The sequence below is a fragment of the Ambystoma mexicanum genome, chromosome 1p, assembly GCF_040938575.1.
Source record: "Ambystoma mexicanum isolate Mex_15411 chromosome 1p, UKY_AmexF1_1, whole genome shotgun sequence".
Taxonomy (NCBI): Eukaryota; Metazoa; Chordata; class Amphibia; order Caudata; family Ambystomatidae; genus Ambystoma; species Ambystoma mexicanum.
The window spans coordinates 1,200,527,794-1,200,543,643 of record NC_090921.1 but is presented as its reverse complement, the minus strand read 5'-3'; positions in this window follow the sequence as shown (position 1 = coordinate 1,200,543,643).

Genomic DNA, 15,850 nt, shown 5'->3' with positions numbered 1-15,850 from the left:
GTTTAAACCCCAGGTGTTTTGCCAACTTTGAGAAATCATGTCCACAGAAAGGGGGTCCGTTGTCAGATTTGATCACGTCTGGTATGCCCCATTCACTCACTACTTCATCAAAGATTGCCGCTACTTGTGCAAAGGCTGTGGATGATGACCTTTTGACAATGGGGAAACGTGAGTGTTCATCAATGAACAGGAGTAGGTATTCTCCTGACTCTAGGGGCCCGTAGAAGTCTACCGCCACCCTTTCCCACGGGCGTTCCGGGATCTGTGTCACTTGTAGAGGTGCGGGTGCTTCCTCCCTGGCCGTGCATTGGCATGCAATGCAGTTTCTTACCCATCGGTCAACTAAGGCATCGAGAAAAGGAAACCATACGTGGCGTCGTAGTTGGCGCTTGGTGTTGTCTGCGCCTCTGTGTCTTTCGTGTGCTGTCTTGATTATTTCAGACCTCAGGGCTGTTGGGATTATTATTCTGCACCCTCTGAGAAGTATGGTGCTGTCTTGTACAGCCAGCTCTGAGTGAACTCTAGCAATCCTTTCCAATTCGTCTCGGTTTGCTCCTGGGTGTGTTGACAGTGCTCTCTTGTAGTCTTTCCACTTGTTGTGTTCTGTGAGTTCGATCGCCAAGGCCATGGATGGGTCCGCTGCTGTAGCGAGTGCCACTGTTTCCAGTGACATTGCCGGAGGTAGTGCGTTGGTGGTGACATAGCTTATGTATTCTATGTCGCCTTGTCTTGGCGTTGACGTTCCGGAGGGGTGTCTCGACAGATAGTCGGCTGGATTGTGTTCGCCCCCGGGTCGATGAATGATGTGAAAGTCATATTCTTGCAGCCGGATGCCCCATCGTTCGATTCTGGGGGGCATTTTTGTCCGTGGGTTCCCAAACAGCAACAGGAGGGCCTGGTGATCCGTTATAAGGGTGAATCTTTTCCCAATGATAAAGTTGTGAAAGTGTTCACATGCCCAGACTGCTGCTAGACTCTCTTTTTCCGCTTGGGAGTATGCGGCGTCGGGGGGGGCAAGTGCTCTGCTGGCATATGCCACTACATGCCTCGGGTGAGCGTCGGTGCCGTTGGTCTGGGCGAGTATAGCACCTAGTCCCACCGGACTCGCATCGACCACTATTTCAGTGTTCCACTCTGGGTCGAAGTAGGCCAGTTTCCGCGCTTCTGCTAGGGACTGTTTAATGGAGTCAAACGCCTCCTGGCATTCGGCGGTCCAGGCGAAGAGCATGTCCTTCTGGAGTAACTTCCGAAGAGGTTCCGTGATGGTGGCATAGTGGGGTATGTATCGGGAGCAATACCCAGTCATGCCCAGGAAGGAACGGACATCGGCTATCTGTCTTGGGGCTTGCAGATTGAAGATAGTGGCCACTTTGTCGGGGTCTGGTGTCATCCCGTTGGCCGAGAAGATGTGACCGAAAAATTTTAACTTGCTTTTGCTGAATCTGCATTTATCCACGTTTAACGTGAGGCCTGCGTCCTGGATGGCTTTGCACGTGGCGCGAAGGGCTGTGTCATGTTCTTCACGGGTGCGCCCGAATACCAGTATGTCGTCGCTGTAGTTCAGCGTGCCTTTGATCGGACGTATGAGTTGCCCAATGGCTTCATGAAAAATTTCTGCAGCTGACGAGATACCAAAGTTTAGGCGTTTGTACCGATACAACCCGTCGTGTGTGGCAACGTGGTGATCCCTCTAGATTCCGGGTGGAGTACCATCTGGTGGTAACCCTGGTTCAAGTCCAGTTTTGAGAAGAGGGTGGATTTATTCAATTGAACTATCATATCTTCAATTCGTGGCCCAGGATGCCTTTCACGTTGGATTGCTGTATTGGCTATGCGCATGTCGACGCAGAGTCTAAGATGTCCACCCTCCTTTGGTACTATTACCAACGGGGATACCCATGGGGTCGGACCCGTGGCTGGTTCAATTATCCCGTCAGTTAGGAGTTGATTGAGTTCTGCCGACACTGCGGCCTGAAGATGGAACCCAACTCTTCTCGGGTGTTGTGGTACAGGTCGGACGGTGGGATCTATGTGAAGTTTCACAGGTGGTCCTTTCAGTTGACCCAGGCCTTTGCAGATAAGAGGGAACTCTTTTAGGATGTCATCGCGCGACATCGTTCCCGTTTGGGTGAGCGCTGATGCGAGGAAGAACACTTTCTCCCGCGCCTCCAGTGTTGGGTCCGTCGAACAGATTTTGTCCCCTTCACCGACGTGTATGTCTATGAGTCCCAGGCACGACGCTGTTCTGTAACTGAGCAGGCATCTGCCTTTGGTAGGGCTGCGAATGACGTGGATGTCCGTCGTGGTGGAATGGTTATCATGGATGAGTCGACGGCTGAAAAATCCAATCGATTGCAGAGGAGTTGTGGCCCCCCATTGGTAGATCTTGGAGTTTGAGGGTGTCAGGGGCGGCCGGTTGGTGATCTGATTGAATTCCTTCTCACCCATTATGTTAACGGTGGCTCCCGAGTCTACAAGGAAACAGAATTGTTGTCCTGCTATGTCAACGGGAATCTTGGGTGCCTCACGGGCCTCGCCTTCATCCATGATGAGATTCACATATTCGTCGTGTGGATACTGATTGTATTGGTCGAATTCCTGTTGGCCCCCTTGTGATCCTCCCTCATATTGTGAGAATTGTTCCGGGGGCCCATCATATTCGTCTCTGATGTGGGACACTTGCTCTTCACCCTCGGGCTCTTGACTGTCATCCATGGGGTACACCTCTTCGACTACTCTGACGTACCTCCGTGGATTTTGGGCGTATGGACGTGGTTGGTAAGCCTGGGTTAGGGGGTTTCTGCCCGGCGTTCTGAATTGAGGGGCGATTGGGAACTTTTGTGTGGGGAACGGTCTGCCTTCTCTGCAGACTGATTGGAAGTGTCCCTCTCTGCCGCAGTTGCCGCATCTCTGTGAAATGGCGGGGCAGGTTCCTGCGTGAGGGAAAGACATTCCACAGCGGTAGCATTGGCGTTGGGTCCTCGGCGTCGTGGAATAGTTGGGGTTGACGCCCTTATCCCTTTGTCTTGCGTTGCTGGCCTGTAGCGCTGCAACGGTTTCAGCTTTCTCTTGTCTCGTCGAGGCTGTGTTCGAGATTTGCTTTTCAACCCTCTCTAGAATTCTGGCCATCTGGCTCACTTCCTCTATGGTGATAGGTTTTTTGAGGAGTTGTTTCTTTAAGGTTTGAGACAAACAGCCTTCAATAATCCTCAACCGTATGGCTTCGTCGAGTGAGAAGGCTTCAAATTGACAGTTGGCCCCTTTAATTCGTAGACGGGTTATGAATTCATCAATGGTTTCATCGACTCTCTGTGTGCATAGGTCGAATATGTATCTTTCATAGTCTCTGTTGGGTTCAATTACTAATTTTCTGTTTATGGCCGCTATTAGTGTTGGAAAGTCAGCTTGTTCAGCGGGGGGAATGGTCTTGGTAAGGACTTTGATGTCATTGCCCGCCAGATTTAGGAACATGCTACGTAGCCGAGGGGACTTGTCTTCCCCAGCAGCATCAATGAAGGTGTTAAAGTCCTCTAGCCAATCAGTCCATCTTGGACCTTTGTCTGCTTGTGGCATCATTGAAAATGGGGGAGGCATGCGCCATGCTGTAGTTGCTGTGTTCCTTGCAGGGGCTGGGGCATTTGGTGGTTGTTGGGCCTGAGGTGAGCTCATGCTGAGGGATTATACAGCAGGCGGTGTGTGTCTGTTTATGTGTGGTAGCAGTGTTGTCTGACCCACCTCTGATGACTTCCAGGCTTCCGTTGCGCCTGCTGGTGGGTCGTCATGCAATCAGCGTAGGCCGCGTGGTGCTAGGCACGTGGGTTCTCTGTGGCGTGGTGGTGCGGTTCTTTTTCAGAAAAGCAGGCCTGGGATCAGGCAACGTCGCTGGGACCACCCGGGTGGAGGAGGCGGACCTATCCACAGCGCGGATGCGCTGTCCGCTCGGTGAGGAGAAGGCGGGCCTGGGATCAGGCTCGGCGCCGGGCTCGGAAAACGCCCGCGGCGCGGACGCGCTGTTTGCGCGGCAAGGAGGAGGCAGGCCTGGGATCAGGCTGGGCGCCGGGCGCGGAGTAGGCCGCGGCGCGGAAACGCTGTCGGCGCGGTGAGGTGGAGGCGGGCCTGGGATCAGGCACGTGCGCCGGGCTGGAAGGTGCCCGTGGCGCGGATCGGAGCGGGATCGCTGCTCGCAAAGGAGGAGGATTCGGTGGTCTGGTAAGTCAACTCGTCGCCAAATGTTAAGCCCGGACTGGGCCTTTGAAAGGAGGACAGACACACCGATGGAGAATACACGTCTTTCTTTATTCTCATACATGTACTAACTGACTCCCAAGCTCCTCCCCTCCTCCTGACGTACTTCCCACGTGATGTCTCTCACGTGGTAGGGTTGCAGTCTCTTAAGGAGACACGAGCCCTGCAGTAGCATAGCCCTGTAACAGGCTGAATGTGAGGGAGGGGTGTAGTCACCCCCTGCACAGGGTATCCTAGGAAACCCAAGTCGCACTTTGTCATGATTGGCCAGGGTAGTTGTCCGGGCTGGACAACCTCCCTGCTGGGTGATTGACAGCCAGGCTGTGTGAATGGGGTTTTTTGGCATAAAAGGCAGGTCTCTTGGGCTAGAAGTTAGAGAGTCGCCACTGGAACTACAAGGAACCGAAGAGAAGCAGAGAGAATGACGGCTGCTGCAACTACTCTGTCCCAGTGAAGCCCTGCTGCAGTCCTGAGCTCTCTGCCCTTCAAGGACTCAGAGAAGATCCAGTCCGAAGTCTTCTTCCCTTGAGCTTGGTGGGGATAACCAGCTCATCTTCTACAGCCAGAGGATCCTCTTCCGTGGTCGAAATCGCTGCACACTGCTGTAGTGATCCGGATAGCTACCTGAAGAGCCTCTCCTGTTTTTAAGGAGCGCGCCTTTTATTCATTGTCGCTGCTGCCGGCTTCATCCTTGTGTGGTCCAGACCCCCTTCAAACGTCCTCCTTCACAACAAAGCTCCAGGAATCGTGGGTCTGCGGGAAACCAACAGGAACAACTGCCAGGGCATCAGCTGCACCACTGGAACAAGGTACTGTGTTCTGTTGAGGAAACTGAGTGAATACCTTTTTCTTCATTTCCAAGGCTTGCCCTTGTCTTCCCTCCTTCTTATAACTTTTGCTTCCGAACATTGACAATATCAAAGTACTTTTGGCTACGTTCAATCGTGAACTGTCTGACCGTGTGATCTTCGGCAACTGGCCCCGGTGTCTTTCGACCCTGGCTCCGGCCCTTTGACTTTTGACCTCCTGTCTCTGAGTGTTTCTTGATTCTGCCTGCCTAGCCAAAATATTGCCTGTGATTTTTGCCTACAACTCCCTCTGGGTATCTCAGGTGCTAAGTGTGTTTTTGCCCCGGTAGCATTTCATGTCACGGATATGCATTTGTTTAGTAGACCGAACTGTCAAAAAGTGATCGCATTTGTTTCGCGGTAACGTGTTTTGTTCATAACACCGGTTCATTCAAACACAGGGTACTTACCTTGAGTCTTACTGTACAAAGTGAATTGGTTAGTTGTAGTATATTTAACGTGTAGTTTTTATTGAAGTTTAATAGAAGTGTTGTGTTTATAACAAATGGTTTAAAAATAAATGTACTCATATTTTTCTACCTGAAACCTTGAGTCAGTGTTTGCTTGAGTCACAGTAATTGTGGTCCCTTTGTGTAATCTCTGCTACTGCTCATATACTCTTGAGATAAGCCTGGCTGCTCCGCCACTGCTACCACTCTGACATAGTAGCACAGGCTTGTACCAAAGGTAAAACTTGTATTGCCACCTGTAGTCTTAATTGTGTGTAGTGGTCCCTAAGGGCACTGAACAGGATTCTGCCTAACACTGGTGTACAGCGCTGAGGATTTGGAAGTAGAGTGATTACACTTGGAGTGCTGCTGTTGCTTGGGTTGAACTAACCACAAAGCTAACACCACTAATTCTATTTAACTAAGAAATCATGTCAAATATGGAAAACTACACTGAAGAGAGTATTTTACTCTTTACTGCTGAGGTTCTGAGAACCAGGTGTAGGGATAAGAATATCTCTGGTAAAGGAAAGAAATCTGAACTGGTTGCAAAGTTATTGGGAAAAAGCCTGGAGAGTGGGTCAGAAGGACCTACCACTCCAGCAAATGTGTATTTTGATGTTTCTGATTCTGAGAGTGTTAATTGTGAAGAAGTAGATGAGTCCTTGCTAGGAAACCCTGCAACTCCCTTGCCTGCTCAGAATGCACAACCTCTGTCCACAGGGACCCCCACAGGTCCTACACTTACTCCCGAGTTTATTGCACTTGAGAAAATGAGACTTGAATTAGAAGTGAAACGTATTGATGCACAAACTGCCATGAAACATCAAGAGTTAAGGCTCAGAGAAATGGAGCTGAACCATGAACTAGAAATGAAGAAACAGTCTCTAGAAAATGCTTCTCGCCCAGAGTCCTCTAGGTCTTCAAGCCCTAAGAGACCCCGTATGCCAAAGGAAATGATTGGTATGTATGAGACTAAACTTGATATTTTGGATTGGTTAGCAATGTTTGAGTACAATCATGGGATTCAAGGTATCTCAGGGAATCAGTTGATTCCTTGGCTTTTCTCTAGGCTCCCCCCTGTTGCAAGTGATGCTGTAATGGAGTTGGGGGGAGGAGGATAAACAGGATTATGAGTGTGTGAAACTAGCATGAATAGCTAGGTTTGGGAAGACCCCTTCCCAGTATCTTAAGAGGTTTAGAACCCTCAAAAAGCATGATGGTACCCCTTGGGCTACCTGGGTGTGTGAATGTTTGAATAACATAGATGGTTGGGTTAAGGGTTACAAAGTGAACACTTATGAAGGTTTTAGGAATCTTGTAATGTTGGAGTCTATTTTTGATGTCTGCTCTCCTGAGCTTATACAGCACTTGGCTGATTCAAAGGAGATAGAGCCTAAGAAGCTAGCTAAGGCTGCTGACTTGTGCGTTGCCAACAGGGCCACTCACAAGGATTCTGGGGCTACTCGGAAGAAGGATGAGGGGAAGCAGCCAAAGAAAGACAACAAAGAGAATTTCAATAATTCCAATCCAAAAGAGGGGCCCAAACATAACCAGGGTAAACCACAAGGTAAACCGAATCAGGCTAGTGTACCACCTGGTTCCACACCAGATTGATGCCAGGGCAAACACCCATTCCAGAGAGCATTTGGAAAATGCTTTGTTTGTGGGTTGCTTGGTCATGTGAAAGGAGATCCCAAGTGTAAGGGTAAACCTTCAGGGATCAACACTGTCTCCTTAGCCTTCTCCCAGGTGGATGAATTACCTATGACCAGTGGAAACTTTCAGCTACTAGCTGATGAGCCCATGAGAGTCTCAGCTAGTGTTTCTTTAGTGTCCTTTGGTCTTTGGGAACAACAGAACTTAGATGTCTATAACTCAATCTCAGATATTACTAAAGAGTATTATAAAGATAGTGTTCTTGTGAATGGTCAAGAGACTCCTGCCATCAGAGACACTGGAGCCAGCATAACTGTGGTTGATGTATGTTTTTTCAAAGTGGAGGATGTTTCTAAGGCACCCAAACACTTAACCAAGTTAGTTGGAGGCCCTGTGCAAATGGTTCCCCAGTTACCAGCTCTCATCCAGTGTAATGGCATGACTGTCAGAATACCTGTAAGTGTGCAAAATAACGTACCTGGGAGGGTCCTGTTGGGTAATGACCTTAAAAGTCTTGGAGTTGTGTCTAGCACCCCCAGGCCCACCAGCAGAAGGAAGCAGGAGCTCACAAGGTCTTCAAGGGAGAGAACTTTAAGAGGCTTTCACCCCATGACATGATAGAGGAAGCTATCACCCCATGTCCACAGGACTTACTTACTGCCATTGAAGGACAAGAAAAGACAAAGGGGAAACCTAAGTCTGCCAGCTAGAAACCAGCAACCACTCCTGTGCCCAGAAGGACATCTCAGAGACCGTCTAAAGTCACACCTGTGACTCCCACACCAGCTGAGGCTGAGTGTGAGGTTCAACCCTGTATGGTCAAACTAGATACTGAGGAATCAGATCTAGAAGAGGATTTTACCTTGGTAGGAGATCTTGACCCTGTTGACGATCCTGAGCTGCAGTCTTTACTGGCAGAAGGTGGACCCAACTGAGAAGATTTCAGTAAGGGACAAAGAGAGTGTCCTACCTTGGAAGGTCTTCACCTACAGGCAGCTTCTCAGCTCAATGGGACTGAGCCTGGAATGTATAGGTTGCACTGGGAAGATGGCCTCTTCTACAGTGAACCAAACAAGTCAACCCATGGAGACTACAGAAGACTTGTAGTACCTCTAGTGAACCGACTCCAGTTTCTAAAGTTAGACCATGAGGTACCTTTGGCTGGTCACTTAAGTTTTAAGAAGACCAAAGAAAGGCTATCTCTGCACTTCTGCTGGCCTAAGATGGGTACAGAAGTAGACAAATTCTGCAGATGCTGCCACACTTGCCAATCCTCTGGCAAGAGTGGATCCAAGTATGTGGCACCCTTAGTGCCTCTCCCAGTGGTGGGAATTCCTTTTGAAAGGGTCGGGATTAACATTGTTGGTCCTCTTGACCCTCCCACAACTTCAGGCAACAGGTTTATCCTGGTTATAGTGGACCATGCCACTAGATTTCCTGAAGCCATACCTATGAGGACTGTTACGGCTCCGGCTGTAGCTAAGGCCCTACTTGGTATTTTTATCAAAGTAGGTTTTCCTAAGGAGGTGATATCTGACAGGGGATCAAATTTTATGTCCCACTACATGCAAACCATGTGGAAAACCTGTGGAGTCACCTACAAGTTCTCAACTGCCTACCACCCCAAACCAATGGGCTGGTAGAGAGGGTTAACAGAACGATGAAGAGCATGATAGGTGCTTTAGAATAACCCCTTAGAAGAAAGTGGGACCTTATACTGCCATGCAATCTCCTTGCATATAGAGAAGTCCCTCAGGAGGGAGTAGGATTCAGTCCATTCGAACTTCTCTATGGCCATCCAGTCAGAGGTCCATTGGCCCTGATTAAGGAGGGGTTGGAGAGTGCTCCTTCCCCCAAGCCAGTCAGAGTGACTGACTATGTGATAGGTCTCCGGAGGAGAATGTCACACATGATGGCAGAGGCAAGTGATAACTTGAAGGCTGGTCAAGCTCTGTTCAAACATTGGCTTGACCAGAAGGCTAACATGGTTGACTTTACTTAAGATCAGCTTGTTCTTGTTATTGTCCCCACAATGCAGAGGGCCTTGCAGGCCAAATGGATAGGACCCTTCAAGGTTGTGGGTAAACTTGGAGAGGTGAACTATCTGGTGGATTTAGGCAATCCTAAGGAGGCTCCCAGAGTCTTTCACACCAACCGTTTAAAGGCTTATGTCTCTAGATCTGACAAATGAGCTTTGCTTCTAGCTTCAGCTCAGGAGGAGGAGGATAGTGAACCTCTGCCTGACCTCCTCAGAGGCTTACCTTTAGATGAGCAAGTGGAAGGAGTTAATCTCTCTTCCAGTCTCACATCTGACCAGCAGGATGAGTGCAAGTTACTGTTGAATCAGTTTGCCTCCCTGTTCTGACTTTCACCAGGCTTGACCCCTTGGGGCCAGCATGACATACACATTGGTGACTGTTTGCCTATCAAAAGCAGGGCGTACAGAATGTCAGACAATGTCAGATCCCACATAAGGAATGAGGTCAACAAGATGCTTGAATTTGGGGTAATAGAACCCTCTACTAGCCTATGGTCTAGCCCAGTTGTGCTTGTACCCAAGGCAGGATCGAAGGAGTTGAGATTCTGCGTGGACTATAGAGGTCGAAATGCAGTCACCACGACTGATGCCCTCCTTTGCCTAGGACAGATGAGCTGGTGGACAAACATGGTGCAGCCAAGTACCTCAGCACATTTGACCTAACGTCAGGCTATTGGCAAATAGTTCTGACAGACCATGCCAAGGAGAAAACTGCATTCGCCACCCCAGCTGGCCTCTAACAATTCAAGGTAATGCCTTTTGGATTAAAGAATGCACCTGCTACATTTCAGAGGATGGTCAATCAAGTTCTGAATGGGATGGAGGACTTCTGCATGGCATACTTGGATGACATTGCAGTGTTCAGCCATACATGGAAAGAACATGTTGAACACCTAGGTTATGTATTGCAGGCTCTTGAACAGGCCCATCCGACCATAAAGGCAAGAAAATGTCAAATTGGACAGAGTTCAGTGGTCTACCTTGAACATGAGGTAGGAGGAGGTGAAATAAGGCCACTGCCTAGCAAAGTACAAGCTGTACAAAACTGGGCCAACCCCTACTACTCAACCCCAAGTGAGAGCCTTCCTAGGTCTCACTGGGTATTATAGGAACTTCATAGAGAACTATGGAACCATAGCTTCTCCCTTGAATGTCATCTCCTCTCCCAAAGTTCCTAAAAAGGTCAGGTGGAATGAGGAGTGCCATCAAGCCTTTGAAGGCCTAAAGAAAGCCCTTTGTCAAGCTCCAGTCCTAAGAGCTCCTGACTTTCACCAACCCTTCATTGTATAAACTGATGCTTCTAATGTAGGTATAGGTGCAGCCCTTAGTCAACTGGATGAGAAAGGTAGGGAACACCCCATTTGTTTCATCAGCAGGAAGTTAAAGGATCCTGAGACAAGGTGGGCAACAATAGAAAGAGAATGCTTTGCTATTGTGTGGGCACTGAGGAGGTTTAGACCATACTTGTATGTATCTACCTTCACTATTCAGACTGACCACCAACCCTTGAGATGGCTGATGCAAATTAAAGGGGAAAACCCAAAGTTACTCAGATGGCCAATCTGCCTGCAAGGATTTCATTTTTCCATTGAGCATAGAGCAGGAAGTCACCACCAAAATGCCTATGGTCTCTCTAGGATGTCTGTAACCGACTAGAGGTATGAGGTCCATCCAGGAGTGGATTAAATCCTACTGTCCCTTAGTCTGGGGGGGGTGAGTTTTAGGGAGAATTCTCATTTATGGCTAATTTCCCTCACCTAGTGAGTCCCCCAGCAGCTTTGCTGGACTTCTGGAGTTATTTTTTTCCACTTGGTAAGAGTGAGAGCTTTTCCCCCACTCTTACCTGTGTTTTGCTTTGTGTTTCTACTTGTTTTTGTGATTTTGGACTCTGAAGTACACCGCTTCAGTAGCCCCCTTCTTTTTGTGCGTCACACAGCACCTTCAGTGCCATGGCACAGGGTTATCTTTGAGACTTCCCTCGACTCCATTTCTGAGGCGACTACTGTCCCCCAGAAAAGGGTAAAGTTACCATTAACTTTACTTAGTCAATCTATCACAGATCCAGTACACCCCATCTTCCATGGAGTACTGGAAAGGGTTAACTCGTATCCCTTTGTATCTGTACCTCCTAGAGCATTGTTTCGCTCTGTTAACATTTACACTTGGCTGGTGGCAGTGGTATCTACCCTAACTTTTATACCGCGATTATATTAGATAAACGTGGTACTGTTCTTGGATATTATGTTACCCTCGAACATAAACCCGCTTGAACAAATCGTCTTCTCTTGGCTCTGGTTGGGTTTATTCGGCATTTCTTTTTGTTAAATTCCTTCTTGTGTTTTACTTTGCGCGGCAACCTAGGTTCGCCTTCTTTGTTCACTGTCTTTTGATGGGCTTCTGCCCAGAAGCCCTCCTCAAGGCGTCTGGGTGTCTAGGTGGGCTGAATGTGAGGGAGGGGTGTAGTCACCCCCTGCACAGGGCATCCTAGGGAACCCAAGTCGCACTTTGTCATGATGGGCCAGGGTAGTTGTCCGGGCTGGACAACCCCCCTGCTGGGGGATTGACAGCCAGGCTGTGTGAATGGGTTTTTTTTCCTCGCATAAAAAGCAGGTCTCTTGGGCTAGAAGTCAGAGAGTCGCTACTGGAACGACAAGGAACCGAAGAGAAGCAGAGAGAATGAAGGCTGCTGCAACTACCCTGTCCTGGTGAAGCCCTGCTGTAGTCTTGAGCTATCTGCCCTTCAACGACTCAGAGAAGATCTAGTCCGGAGTCTTCTTCCCTTGAGCTTGGTGGGGATAACCAGCTCATCTTCTACAGCCAGAGGATCCTTTTCCGTGGTCGAAATCACTGCACACTGCTGTAGTGATCCGGATAGCCACCTGAAGAGCCTCTGCTGTTTTTAAGGAGCAGACCTTTTATTCCTTGTCGCTGCTGCCGGCTTCATCCCTGTGTGGTGCAGACCCCCTTCAGACGTCCTCCTTCACAACGAAGCTCCAGGAATCGTGGGTCTGCGGGAAACCAACAGGAACAACTGCCAGGGCACTAGCTGCACCACTGGAACAAGGTACTGTGTTCTGTTGAGGAAACTGGGTGAATCCCTTTTTCTTCATTTCCAAGGCTTGCCCTTGTCTTCCCTCCTTCTTATCACTTTTGCTTCCGAACCATGACAATTTCAAAGTACTTTTGGCTATGTTGAATCATGAACTGTCTGACCGTGTGATCTTTGGCAACTGGCCCCGGTGTCTTTCGACCCTGGCCCTGGTGTCTTTCGACCCCTTAACTTTTGACCTCCTGTCTCTGAGTGTTTCTTGATTCTGCCTGCCTAACCAAAATATTGCCTGTGATGTTTGCCTCCAACTCCCTCTGGGTATCTCAGATGCTAAGTGTGTTTTTGCCCCATTAGCATTTCATGTCACGGATACGCGTTTGTTAAGTAGACCGAACTGTCAAAAAGTGATCACAATCGTATTCGCGGTAACGTGTTTTGTTCATAACACCGGTTCATTCAAACACAGAGTACTTACGTTGAGACTTACTGTACAAAATGAATTGGTTAGTTGTAGTATATTTAACGTGTGGTTTTTATTGAAGTTTAATAGAAGTGTTGTGTTTATAACGAATGGTTTAAAAACAAATGTACTTATTTTTTTCTACCTGAAACCTTTAGTCAGTGTTTGCTTGAGTCACAGTAATTGTGGTCCCTTTGTGTAATCTCTGCTACTGCTCTTGAGGTAAGCTTGGCTGCTCCGCCACTGCTACCACTCTGACATAGTAGTACTGACGTGTACCAAAGGTAAAACTTGTATTGCCACCTGTAGTCTTAATTGTGTGTAGTGGTCCCTAAGGGCACTGCACAGGATTCTGCCTAACAGTCATGTGCTGGGTTGTGGCATGATATGCATTTGTACTTTCAAAATAGGTGAGATGTTGCACTTCCCCTTCCCTCTCCCTGGCACTTCCCATTCTCACTCCCCCCAGCACTTTGCATTACCACACTTGGACAATCTGAATGATACAAGGCCTAGTAAGATTGTTTGCTTTGTCCTCCCTCTGTCTTGCCTCCTTTGTCTTGTTACACCTAGAAACAGTTGTGTACACTTGTGTACAGGTGCGATATAAATGACTCATCATATCATATCATGGATGGAAGAATTTACGATGTGTATTTGAAATGGCAGTTACTGCATGGAAAGCACATCAATCAACCACTGGATACAATGATGATATCAACTGGGATAAATAATCAACCAATAATGTGACACTTTGAAGCGGATGTGAGGTAATAGTTACAAAACACCAGCAAGTCTAGTAAGATGGCTCTAGCATCTCAATTCCATCTATGCATTTGACATCGTTTTAGTCCTGGGGGTGATGGTGTGTTTTCTATAGCAACTGTTCTGATGTTTTCAATTGCGAAAGTCTACAAGTAAGCGGCTAATGTAGAACAGGAAAATTAATCGCAACAAATTATAGAAGCTGAAACGTTTTGCAATATAAAATTAGATAATTTAGCCTAAACATTTATGACTGACAAATGTGTGATAAGCTTGAAAGACGTTCCGACTAAAAAAATCATGTATGCTTCAGTGTCGGGTGATCTTCAGTGGGTGACTAAACGTGCAAGTGTCGGGTGATCTTCAGTGGGTGACTAAACGTGCATGTCTCTGGCTGTCAAAAAGCAGGAACTGGAGGACCCATGAAATGTTTGCAGCCCTCATGCAAATGTTAGTACCCAAAATGTGCATGTGGCACTGTCTAGCCCACTCTAAGTTGGCTTTCTTTACAACTGCGGTTATATAGCAAGAACAGGACTCGAGAAGAGAAGCCTAGCAGAACAAACACTATTGGCAGCTCAGTCTATTATGTCCAGTCAGTCACCACTGTAGTCAGTCCTCCGAGCTATGGCACAGCAGCAGAGTGGTCTATCGTGACAGCACGGATTGAGGGCTGCAGAAGAGATTGTGTGAGTTCATCCCAGTCCTGCTGATTGTCAGATACCGAGGCTTCCTCCCCCAACTCCTCACCTGTTTCTTCCAGAATGGGTTCTGTAAGAGTAGCCTCTGATCTCTTCTGATCCCTCTTCCTTGTGGGAGTCTTGTCCTTTGGTGCTCGGGCCTTTTTATCGTACAGATAGGGTCTGTCCCCTCCGGAGGCCACCTTGGCAGAGATAATCCCTGACCGCGGGGATCCCCAGGGGGCCAGTCCTAGATTCAGGGAAAAAGCACTAAGGCAGAAAAAACCCTGTTCCCAATTGGGTTCTGCTGGGTGGCAATTAGAACTCCTCTCTTCCAATTATGAAAGTTCCATTTGCAGCAGGCAAGGAAGTCCGTTAGACTTGAGAACAAACTCCTCCGCTGATGAATGCTCAGTGTATCCAGGAGAAGTGGAATAATAGAACAGGAGATATAAGAAGCTGCTAGAACCAGTGGTTAAGACTAAACAGAATGACAGAGAAAAGTATTAGAAAGGATAAGTAGGTAAAGAATGAAAGAACCCATACAAAGCAGACCGCGAAGACGAACCATTAGGAAGAAGGAAGAAGTATAGAAAGAAACCCACTCACCAGTTTAGAAATGTTCCTTAAGGTCCCAGTGAGCAAGGCTAGCTCGCAAAAACAGAGTGACGGCACCGGTAGCAATATACCCCCGGTACCTACAAGAAATGAAAAGACCAAAAGTGCTCAAAGAATAAAGGCAAGTGTAAGTAAGCACGGCACGGCCCAAAGCAAGCCGATACCGCGTATAGTGCAGTAGAATTTGGGCTGAGGAATACAGAAGGGAATCACACAGTAGGCGAAAATAGGAAGCCGGAACGGATGAATTTCACGAGAGAATCTCCACACGAACCGAGCGCTGGTAAACAGATACAACGCGTCGGTTTGTGGGAGGAGTCAGCCTATAAAGGGTCGGCGGCCATCTTGGGTGAGGACTGGAGAGTGATCAATCGGCGGCCATCTTGGGTGAGGACTGGAGCGTGATCAAAGCTTCCAGCGCTTCCACAGCCTCCAATTCTGGGTGAGGACTGGAGCGTGATCAAAGCTTCCAGCGCTTCCACAGCCTCCAATTCCTGACACTGATAGTGTCTTCCTTACCACTGATGCTGTTATTACTTGTCCCTTAGTTAGGTTAGGGCTTGCCATTTGTATTACATGGTTGTAGTTTTGATTCATTTATGTATGTTCATGTACGGATATCTATTATTTTAGTTTGCTTTAATGGTGGTAGATCCTAAAGGTAGTATTATAATTGCCACCGTGCTGAAATATTCTATCAGTTTGTCGTCCCGTTTTTTTGCTCTTTAATTCTTAAAAGCAAAGAAGACAGTGTGCGTCTTTCTTAGCTATGCTGACTACCACCTTTATTGAGATTTGCGGCCAACCATAACCTTTCCTGGGTCAATTTCTTTCTTGTATGTGCAACGACTTGCGCCCTGATAATTTACTCTGTCCACAGACCTGCTTCAAGTTCTCCTTACAGGGCCGCCTGTTGTAACAGAGCTGCATGCCTGTTGACGGCTTTCCCTGGTGGCTCTTTCCTGGATTGGAAGTCACGTCCATGTATGGCTGCACTGATCCAGGAAGCAAACTTCTTAGCCAGGTGTTTAAGAGCATC